At 42.5% G+C, this 11,164-nt stretch overlaps 1 long non-coding RNA gene across 1 annotated transcript; it reads right to left on the bottom strand.

Annotated features, from left to right (window-relative positions):
• Window positions 1-1,973: 1,973 nt before the first annotated feature.
• LOC134517001 (uncharacterized) lies at window positions 1,974-9,772 on the bottom strand. The gene is made up of 3 exons (XR_010071522.1): window positions 9,716-9,772; window positions 3,653-3,881; window positions 1,974-2,283 (listed from the first exon to the last, which is right to left on the bottom strand). It is a non-coding gene; the product is annotated as an uncharacterized LOC134517001 (long non-coding RNA).
• Window positions 9,773-11,164: the final 1,392 nt, after the last annotated feature.

Genomic DNA, 11,164 nt, shown 5'->3' with positions numbered 1-11,164 from the left:
TCTCTTTAGCTTTTTTTGCCACCTTTTTCTCCTCTCCTAGTTGAGTAACAGGATAACGGCCTTCAGCGGGCACTGGCCACAGAACGTCTTTCATGTGAAAAGTAACTGAATATGCTAAAGGATTTTTAGTTTTTCGACACTTTTTACAGAATCCATTATTAATTGATGGAATTTCTAGTTTGGAGAGTGATGAACAAAGAATCCCTTCGAAATGTTGGCTTTCGTGTCTGGGGCTGGTCCGGGGGCTCGGGCACCAGCGCTCTTCCTCTTCCGAAAGGACTGCAGTGTCGTTTCAAAACACATTATGAAATCCAAGCTCTTTGGCAGAAAGATGATTTCCTCCCTACTCGGTTCTGCAAAAACGCCATTATTGTCAACAATACTTCATTATTATTAAATTATTATTATGCTTTTTAAATTTCAAGCAAGATCACCGATAGCCAGATTACTTTCCAGAGTAAAATTTAGCGCTACGCACAGTGCGTGTATGCTCCGAATGAAATCCTCAGGTCATCTAAAAGGCACAACTGGCAGCAAATCTTTTCCCAGACTCCTTATAACACAAATTAGGGGAGTATTAAGTTTGGAAATACTAGAGCAGATAAACCATTTGAATCGACTCCTGACCCGCAGACTCCCCGTACCGTGTTCAGCTGTAAGAGCGCCCTCGCTGCCTTTACTGCCGCTGGCTACTGGGATCACACAACCAATTTTGTAGCTCCATCACTACAGTACCTGCACATAAATCAAACAGTAAATGTGGCTGCCATCGTGTCGTGCCCCCAAAACAAAAAAGTCTGTGATAAAGACTGAAGTAAGCATAGGTCTCCAGGGTTCTCAATACTTTTGCCATAAAACCTGGTTTTTCCTCTGATTTCCAATTCTTTCTCCAATTCTTAGGTATCCGAGAAGAAGGCTACCACTGTTAGTGATGATGCTCAAATCTTCTGATGCTCCCAAACTGAACGTCAGGGTGGCACGCGAGGCCAAGCAGCGCCGACCCAGTTGGTGGATCACCACGGCTTCCGGAGCACGCTCGCTGCGGAGAGTGAACATCACTGTGTGCAGCAGGCCGAGAAGAAAACTATGGCGGTTACGGCCGCACAATGAGGGCGAAGAGGGGCTCAAGTCATGTGGCTTTCCTCCAAATGCTAAAAATGCAAATACATGTTTGGTTGAACAGGAAAAAAAGCTATACCTAGGAACCCACTGTGTTACTCTCTTTTTAATTTTCCTGTAGTCATTAGAGAGACATTTTTTCACAGTTGTTTTGTTTTTCCTGCCGCAGGATCGCATCTCTGCCAGCCTACACAAGTTTGATTCCTCTGACCAATCTCCTCTTAATCGTTCGGTTGAGCAGGGCTGGAGTCCATGGTCGTGCCCCAGCGCCCTTCTTTCCAGTGGCACACACCAGAAAGCCTTGCAAGGAAAATAACAAAAGGTCTTAGTTTTTTACATATTTTCATCTATTTGCTCCTTGTATATGCTTGCTTAGTCATATTAATATTTTTACAGCTTACTGTAAGGAGCTGTCACGACACCGTAAGCCTGAATCCCATTAAAAAAATCAGGAAAGAAGCAAGAGAGGAGGAGAGTAGCTTGTTCCCTCAAAAACAGAAGAGGAAATCATTGTCTCAAAGAGCCGCAGCATATTTTTTAGAAACATTTGAGCGCTCCTTACATCAAAACATCCTGGTGTTCAGAACAGGTGGCTCACCAACCCTTTTTTCTCTGTAATTTCCTTATGAAAGCTGCCTTATTTATCTTTCAAACTCATGTGAAAATTACAAAAAGAAAACAGAACAAGTAGGAAAAGTGTTTATTGGAAGAGTTACAGTCTTGAGGAATATTCTCCAAGGGAAATGGATGTTTAATTAAACACACAAGGCAGCGCTCACCCAATGGAGAGATGCCTCTGAAGTCCTAACGGCTGTTTCCTGGCATACATTACTTCTGCATATTCGCGAGTTGTTTATTTTGGATAAGGCACGTTTCCACGGGCAGGCTGGCAGGTTAACGGCACAGGGAGAGGTGAGGTAATAGTTAAAGTAAGGCAATAAGCGCTACCGTAATATAACTTCCATTTGGGTAATATCTTTCAGTGCCTCGTCGAAGACAGGAATGAATTAAATCAGATTGCAGAGGGATGCTCTATCTGCATTCACCAATACCACTGTTGACGCTGATCATGTGGAAAACTTCGGATTTTATTCTTGTTTTTCAGGGTTGCCTGTGAACGTGCGTACCCGAAACGACAAGGGAAATGCCGAATGCTTTTGTAAACTGAGGAAGAGAATTAGCGTATCTGTTAATGAAAACTTATTTGGATGAAGAGTCGTTCCCTTTGGAACGGGTGCTCTTTATTCAACCTTTCAATGTCAGTTATCATTTTTAAAACAGCTTGACCTGGAAGCATACAGTTAAAATTGTGGTGACTGTTAATGACAGTTTTATTGGACACTATGCTTATAGTTCACATTTTGAGGTCTGTATGTAATTGATCTTTCTACCCTACATGAGAAACACTGCAATAAGTTGGTTGCAGCGCCACATTATAGATATAGAGAAATAATAATGATGTCACCTTGAGATTCAAAGATCGTGGAATAGTAATAGTCTCCTAGCTCATTCTCCCAACTGTGATGACCTCTCCAGTACTAAATCTTAACAGTCTCAGCATTATTTTTGAATTATTCATGCTAGCCTTTTCCCTCACTACAAAATCAAGGAAAATGAATGCATCATGCTCTGTCAGCTCCACAGGTATTTTGGTAAAAATATAAAATGTTATTTGGTTTCAAAAAATCCGTGCAGCAATACAGGTCACTTGCTAGTCTGAACAAAAACAGAAATTCATATGTGGGAGACACGGGACACATCCATTGTAAGTCTGAATGAGGCATTTTGAATCCCTGGAAGTTCCAAAACCTGCATTTTGATTAATTGCATCTTCATCTGTAGAAATAAAACGAGAACTAAACAAGCATCAACACACACAAACCATTTTTCAGTAAGTTTGACAGTGCAACGTTGCCGTCATTTCAGGGATTGAGCAGGATGACAGAACGTGAAGAATTATAGATTAAGACCGGAGAGGCTCTTTTTAACATTATATTTACAGCTGAAATAAGTGGTGATGCTCGGGTCAAGTAAAGAAAAGACATTTCTCGAAGCCCACCACACTGAATTGCAGCGGCAGGCGATGCGCTGAAGACAACTCGTCTGCTCTTCCAGGCAGCAGGTTGATAACTCTTCTAGATTATCAAACCGGGATAATAAGAGAGAGCTACAGTTTTATTCCGGTGATGGATCTCATAAAAAGTGCACATGGGAATAAAATAAAATGCATGTAAATGTAAACTCAAGCAGGTATCCTGATTCATCTGTAGCTGGTGACCTTTAAGTTCATGATGAAAAACAAATGTCAAGCTTTCAAAAGACAGGAGTATCCCTGGCTTTGCTGGGGATTTTGTATGCTATCGCACAGACTGTATTAATTTAGTCTGGCATCAATAACCTTGAAATCAGGATTTTGCACTAAAAATCTAGTTTTATGTTTATTCAGAAAGCAAAGATAAAAGGCGACTTTATTTTAAGGGACCCTCCAGTGGCTACAGGGCAAACGTAATGTAACGTTACTGATTTTGCCTACCTTGCTATTCAATGCCAGCTCCCATGGCAACAGATTTTATATGAATACAAAGAGTGTGATGAAGATCTCCCTTTATTTTGCGCAGAGTTTAATTATGGAAAAGTCTCCCGTCTGCGGAGTTATCCGGCATCCCTGAAATGGCAAACGCTTCTGGAAAGCCTTGGTGGACGCCAGCGGCGGGTCCCCAAGGCTGGCCGGAGGAGGAGAGAGGGACCTCGTTGATCGACTTCTGAAAACAGCAGAGACGGTGCATGTTTACACTGAGGCAAAAATTCTGAACAGATTAACTGGGGAATATCACATAATTGCCAAAGAAACAACATATGATCGATAATTACTTCTCTAACTCCAACAAAAAATGCTTTTATGCTGCCATTCTCTCCTCAATTAGTTGGTAAGCTGAAAGACAGCCAGTCTGAAGGATTCACCTAAACACAGAAAGGAGACTAAAGCATTTAAATTGTTTTTTCTCCTTTTTTGCCTTTTTTTATTCAGTTGTAGTTACGCTAAAGACGTACCTGCTTCCTCCATATCCCTTTTGTTCCAGCTTATAAAGGGCCACTCTTACTGTGATGAATCTCATGCCGTATTTTTAAAGAAATAAAAACCCACCCCCGTGTCAAAAAGAACAACAAAAGCATTAAAAAAAAAAAAAAAATCACTGTTTTTAATCTAATTGAACATCAGCCAGGACTGTCCCTACCACAACTGCAGTGCTGTTAACATGAACAGCAAAGTGTCCCAGCAGGGAAAAAAAAAAATATTCCAGACCAAGGGGTAGTCACCGTTAAATCTAGCGATGGGAAGAAACTGAAGACAATTAGGATGCGCACCTGCCCTCCATGCAGCAACTTTGTCATCGCAAACTAAGTCAATTACAATTACAAATAACCCCATTTTTCTCTTCACCTCTCATTTATGCCTGTGGAAAGCAAAGGGAGCTTTGCCGCTGACTTCAGTGAGAAAAGGATTATCACCTTAGTTTGGCTATTTATATTAATTTTCTACCAAAAGTATGGATTTTTTATCGCTTTGTAACTATCTTTCTGCCTTTCATTCTCCATACTTAAGCATTATGCCAAAAATATATTCTATATTTCAAATACATTTGTATTCATGTGATGCTCTGCTGCAAACGGACAGACTAAGGACTCTGCTCCGAGGGCATGATCCATGACTCTCTGTTGCCTCCGTTGCCATTCTTTGATGCCCAGACACGCAATATCTTTTGAAACTGTGCAGGGTCGCCCAGTAACAATGGTGGAGTCATTCCACCAGTGCGTTGGGTTTTGCTTTTCTGATGGCACATGGACATGAAAGAAAACCTTATCTGCCTGCGAGAGCAAACACCAAGCCCAGATCCAAAGAGAGCTGGCCAAAGATACCACCACGGCTCCCTTCGGACACGGGCTGTCACCACGGCGAGAGCCAGCTCCATCCATGGAGCGTTGGCAGGGAGATGGGCTGGATGACCTAATAGCACTTTTCATCTCTGACTTCTCTTTCTATGATAGCCAGAGTCGACGGCTTTGGCGATCAGAGGGCATTTCAAAGCAGAATGTGCAGTCTCGTACTGAACAAATTACATTTAACTTGGAAAAAATGCAACCTAATATATCTAGGGAAAAATAATCTTAAACAGAAGTCCTCGATGGTGAAAGGAAATCTGGCCAGAAGTAAAAACAAAGGGAACACAAAAGCGATAATGGTAGATTATATACGAGTACACAGGAGTTTTCAGAACTCTTTGAGGACTGCTGATGACACACGCGCGTCGACGTGCCACCTCGGAGGAGAAGACAGGGGCAGGAGGTTTCCCCCGTCACCGGCCAGCGGGCACCAGAGCACACTGCAAGCAAACCTCAGCGCCTTTGCTCGCACTCATTGCTATTCAGCGAATTCCTGGCATCAAATTCTCATTACTAGTAGGAACACGTGTATCAAAAGTCAGAAAAATTCAGCTCCTCATCCTTGGCCATTAATCTACAAAGCAGCATCGTAGCGAGTTTAATCAGCTCTTTTAAAATTACTTTCCCATTAGTTCCATAAGTCCGCATCTATTTTAGGCTCTTGATATAAACCCCACCAAATATTTGTGGGTAATTCCTGTACTTCTGCTTAGTCCTGTAAGCCCAGAGGAATACACGGCAGGAGATCTCGATCCCGTTTTTAGCCTCCAGCTTCTATTTTGACACCAAACTTCCACTGAGTTGTTAAAAAAAAAAGGCATATAAGCATCTTTGTGGATAGTAACTCTCTTGGTTAAATCTCCCTTTAATCTTTCTTAACAAGTTTATCTCTCCCAAGATGTGATTGTTTTTATTGTTCTTTTTTCAAGGGTGCATATATATCTTTGTGCACGTGGGATGCCTAAAAAATTTTAAAATCACTTCATTCAGATTAAAAAGGATCACAGAAAAATGCATTTAGGGAGGTCTATCAAGCCCTCTTCTTTGGGGAAAAAAAAAAAGGAAAAAAAGGGTGAATTCTTCATCCCAATGAAGTCAATGTTAAGCCACCCCATTGCACATCATCCAGCCCCTCTCAAGACTGCAATATTTTGTGTCATTCTGCAAATTTTGACTGCATTTTGCTTCCACGCTGTATTTGTCCTTACTGCTTTTCAGAATTCCTTGCTATTTAGATCTTCTAAATGAAACACACGCTTTCAGAATATTCCATTCAGAAAATTGAATATTTTCAAGGGAAATTTCATTTTGTTTTTCTGTGCCCGCACTTTCAAAGTGAGTCGAGCCTGGGATTTTTCTTAATGCAAAATATATATATATATAATGTTATATGAGGCACAGTGATGATTTTATTCCAGCGTAAATGTCATTCCCACATAGTAATTTCATTTGGACTAGTAGGAGCGACTTTTTTTAGGTGTTTGCACCTAATATTAATGTTAAAACTTAGAATATTTCATGGAAGGATAACGACAGAGCCAATTAACCGGCACTGCAGGATTTACTAGTTTCCATTGGAAATACTGCATCTCTCTACTCTTGCCATCTAGCTAGCTAACGTTTCAGAACAAAATCAAGATTTTTATTTAATTTGAAAATGTCTAGAAATATGCACGTGGAAGGGAGGAAACATGCCCACTTCCCCTTAACTCTTTACCTATGAGCGTTGTAGATAAATGCCACTCGCTATCTTGAGGTCAGCTTTGGTTTGAATAGCGCTCCGCATTCCTGAACTCCTTCCCAAATCTCGGGAAGGCAAAGAGAGGAAAACAAATAGCAGATGTGGGAATTGGGAAAAGGAAACGGTCATTTTTCCAGCGTGGGTCATGGAGAATAGATTAGTAAGTCCAGGAGAGTTTAAAGACACTGGCACCAGCGAGAGAAGCTGGCCTTTGCCCAGGACAAACAGTGCCAAGTTCGTGAGAGTCGGGAGCTCGGTGCGTGTGGCTGGGTGCCGGCTGCCAATTCTGCCTGGTGATCCACATGCCATGGGAATGCCCTTGGCTCTCCTCCTCTGCGGGGCTCCAGCCTCTCCCGATGGCCCCGCCGGGGCTGGACGGATGGACGGACGGCTCCCTTGAGGACAAAGCCAACGCCACACACGTGGGGTTGGACACCCCAGGACAAAGCTGACCCTCCTGCACCCTGCGGGCAAACCCGTCCTGCTTCCAGCGTACACGCAAGGCTTCATGTTGGGACTGCAGCCTGAATCTTCATCTTGGTAATTACTGCTCGTTACAGACTGATGGCATGAAACCTGGCTTGGGAGAGCGAGGGCACGCTGAAAAGCATGGGGTGAATTCTGGGTAAAGACCTGATTTTGTATTTATGTTTTATTGATACAGCAGCATCTGATGCCACTTTAGGTCATGATAAATCTAGGGGATAATAACTTAGTTCAGTAATTCTGAACTGAACAGCAGTAGTAATTACTCCTCCTTAGACTTGTGCATTATTTGATCCACGTTCCTACCGAGGGCAGGCACGGCCCGACTAATGCTGTGGAAGTGAAAATCCAGCTCTGGACACATGAAAAGTGTCCGAGCTGCGGTGGACGCAGAGACCACCCAGCCACCGCAGGACGAATGAGATGTCATCCACGGTATCCCACAGCTCAGGATGTTATTCTTGTGCGGTCCGCAATCAATTACGTCTGTACAAAATGACTACACTCACTTTTTTTGGAGTCTCCGGGAAATCTTTGTTCAAATTGAAGATGGTTTTCTAACAGGCTCCGCTCTTTACCCAATTTTCCAGCTGAGTTGACTGAGGCGCAGGCGGGTCAAAAGGCTTACCCAAGGTCAGGGAGTGAATCAATGAGTTGGGTCAGATTAGATCTCAGCCTGTTCTTCCCTTTTCATCCTTTACCGCTACTGCTAGATCACCATTAGAACCAGGTTAACAAAAATGTCATGGATGTGCTTTAAAAATATATATTTTTAAACTCGTTATCCCAATAAGAATTAAGTTCTTTAGATAGCGTGCTCTATAAGATTAGGTTTCCAGAGGTTAGGCCTTTACTGCAAGGAATTCAATATCCAGCACAATGTAAAATCACCGGCAGGAGAAATATTTTTACTACTGTACAAAAATAATAAAAATGCTGAAAAGTAAAATTCACAGATCAAATGCTGAAGTCCTCACTCAGGTCAAGTTCTGCCTGGCTTTAATTGTATTTTGCCTTGGGAACAGGCTTCAGATCTAGCCATAAATTAGTATGCTGATCCCATGGCATGAATGGCGTTTTATTTACTTATTCCCTGAAATATGCAGTAGAATTCAAGCAGCAGTTAAACTAAAAAGTATCACTCGCCCGAGTCTGAAGGTACTATGGTATTTTTGAGAATAATGTTGGGCTACGTCTTCCAATCAACCACTGTGTAATCTGATAGGAATTCACCAAAAAAGCCCACTTCCTCTCAAGGGATGTGCGTGTTTCCTGAGCTTCAGCCCAGAGGGGCACCCAAAGCACTGGATTTCCAGAAAAACACCTTCCCCCGGAGGGCAGAGGAGACAACGGATGGGTTCCGAAGAGGTTGTGCCATCCTCATCCTCGGAGGTGTCAAGACCAGCTGGGGGAAAGCCCCGAGCAGCCAGGTCTGAGCTGGCCCTGCAGGGACAGGGGGTGGCCTGGAGATCTCCTCCAGTCCAGCCTGGACCATCTTAATGGTCCTACAGCATCACCATATACTATTCTTTTCAGGACAAATTTTTTAAGACCACTTCAGGGGCAATCTGCATAGTCCCCAGCTACCCCTCTGCGCTGCAAGCTCCTCCCTCGCCATCTCTCTAGATGCATGAAGATGTGGTGCAGAGAAAGAGGAATTTAACTTTTTTCACAGCTATTACTACAGAAATAAAACAAAGAACATGTTAATCAAACTGTTGCTTTTTTCCTTATTCACTTTTACGCTACTAAAACCCAGACGCCTTTTTCTAGGCATTTTGCTTTATAGACAAAGGGGAAAAACTGCTTTGGAAAGTCTTGTCAGGAATTTTATTTTCCCAGTTTTAGGATTCTGACAGGCTCAATCACAGACACACTTGAAACTCTTGGCAAAGTTCAGCAACGAGGAAGCTGCATCTCACCAGTTCTCATCTGCAGATCAAAGCAATTCATTGGCAACATGAAAAGACTGTATTTAAAAACTGACAGGATACCCTTAAAAAAATTAAAAGAACAAGTTTAAAAATTCTGGGAAGAACGCATTTTGAGTTTCAAGCAAAATAAAACAACATCTAAAAAGCAGTATTAAAAATATCCTTAGACTCAAGAGAAATATTTGTATTTGTCCAGTGTTGAAACAATATGCTAATCAACATGATCTCTACTCCATGTTCCAGTTCAGTATAAAACTATTCAACCATTACACCGGGTTAAACTATACTGATTTTCCTCTTGCACTTGCATAAAGGCCAGTTAAAGCTAAAAGCAGGCAGGGGATGGCAGTGATTTGAAGGAGGCATCCTGAGAGCGGAACAGAAGTTAGGAAGTTTTTAAACGAGATCTGCAAACATAGGAGATAGAGCAGTTGTTCATCGGCTCCTTCTGACTCCTGGTACCTTACCACGTTATTAGAAATATAAATGTTACCTCTTTTTTGAGTAGCACAGCTCCTTTCTTAGTCCTCAGGCTTGCTCTGGAGCTGCCTTTGCCTACGTCTTGGTTTTGTCAGTGCCGGGAGCACAAGGAGGTTTCAGCAGCTGCCTGACCTTTCCAGGGTGTGTGTTTTTACCTTCACTCCCCAGGGACCTGCTTATGCTTAAAATCTGCTGCAGGTTAACTTGAGTTATTTCATGTTAAGGTGCTTAATGTCACAAACAAATATTTTTTTTCTCCTGTTGCGGGTCAGTTAGCATTTTAATGTGTTATTAAACCGGGTTAGAAAGCTGAACGTGGGCTAGATTTGCCTCCATGGATGTACACATGGGAGCAGCCCCGTCCCAGCTGCACGTCTCTCACCGGCACCACACATGGATTTGCTGGACCACCGTTTCACTGGCCAGTCTGGCCCAAACCATGACACCACCCCAGGAGCATTTTGGAGGGATGTCACCTCCCGGTGGGTGCGGGAACACAGCCAGGTCCAGTGCACCCAGCTGGGGGACACCCCAGCTCAACTCCATCACAGCCCCAGTTGTCCACCACGGTCCTCTGCACCAACCCCAGACGCCAGCAACTTCCGAGAACAGGCACGGATACAAGCCACAGTGAATTGCACCCATTTTTATGTTTAAAAAATGCTTTTATAGATTTATATAATTTATATATTATATTACTTAGGCTGCTGTTTGAATGGGGAGCTGAACCCAGAGCCAAGCCAAGGCCACTGAGAGGGACAGGGACCCTGAGTACACCCTATTATGAGACAGCTCATGCTATACAGATATTTAAAAGGAAAAATCTTTAATTTCAAAACAAAAAAAAGGCAGATTTTATCGACACTAAACTGAATGTTGTGGCTGGACAATGAAGTTGTTGATCTCTAGTTCCTTTTTCAACACGATGATTACAAGCAGGACCGAACATTAAATAGAAACTTGTCCAAATTTTGTTGGAGAAAAAGATGCTCAAAAAAGATAGATAGAAAACAAAGAAAAAGAAGGCAGTAAAGAGTGATCAAGGGAGCAGAGAAAAAGACAGGGATAGGGCCTGACAATCACAACTGATAACGCTGCAGCAGCAAACAGCTCTCCTGGAGAACATACCGATGCTGGATGGCATCAGAGCTTTGTACCAAGTACTTCTGCAACAACTTCAAAGCAGTATTTCCCTGAAACAGGTAATTTCCCCAATGTTTGGTGGCAATAGACAATAAAGAAAAAGAAGATCATTCTCCTTTCTCTCTCTCCTACAAAGAACAGTTTGTTCCATCACACTACAGTTCAAGATAGAGATAATACCTATCATGTACACAGGTTCACAACACCAAAAGCAACAAAATAATCCACATCCGATACTTTTTGTTTGTATACGGCCTTCCTGGATTTTGCCTGGCATGCAGTATGTTCATACACTTGAGTCCTCCAAACCAAAGGATGA

This window comes from Chroicocephalus ridibundus, chromosome 6 (assembly GCF_963924245.1).
Source record: "Chroicocephalus ridibundus chromosome 6, bChrRid1.1, whole genome shotgun sequence".
Classification (NCBI taxonomy): Eukaryota; Metazoa; Chordata; class Aves; order Charadriiformes; family Laridae; genus Chroicocephalus; species Chroicocephalus ridibundus.
This window is presented reverse-complemented; position numbering and strand designations above follow the sequence as displayed.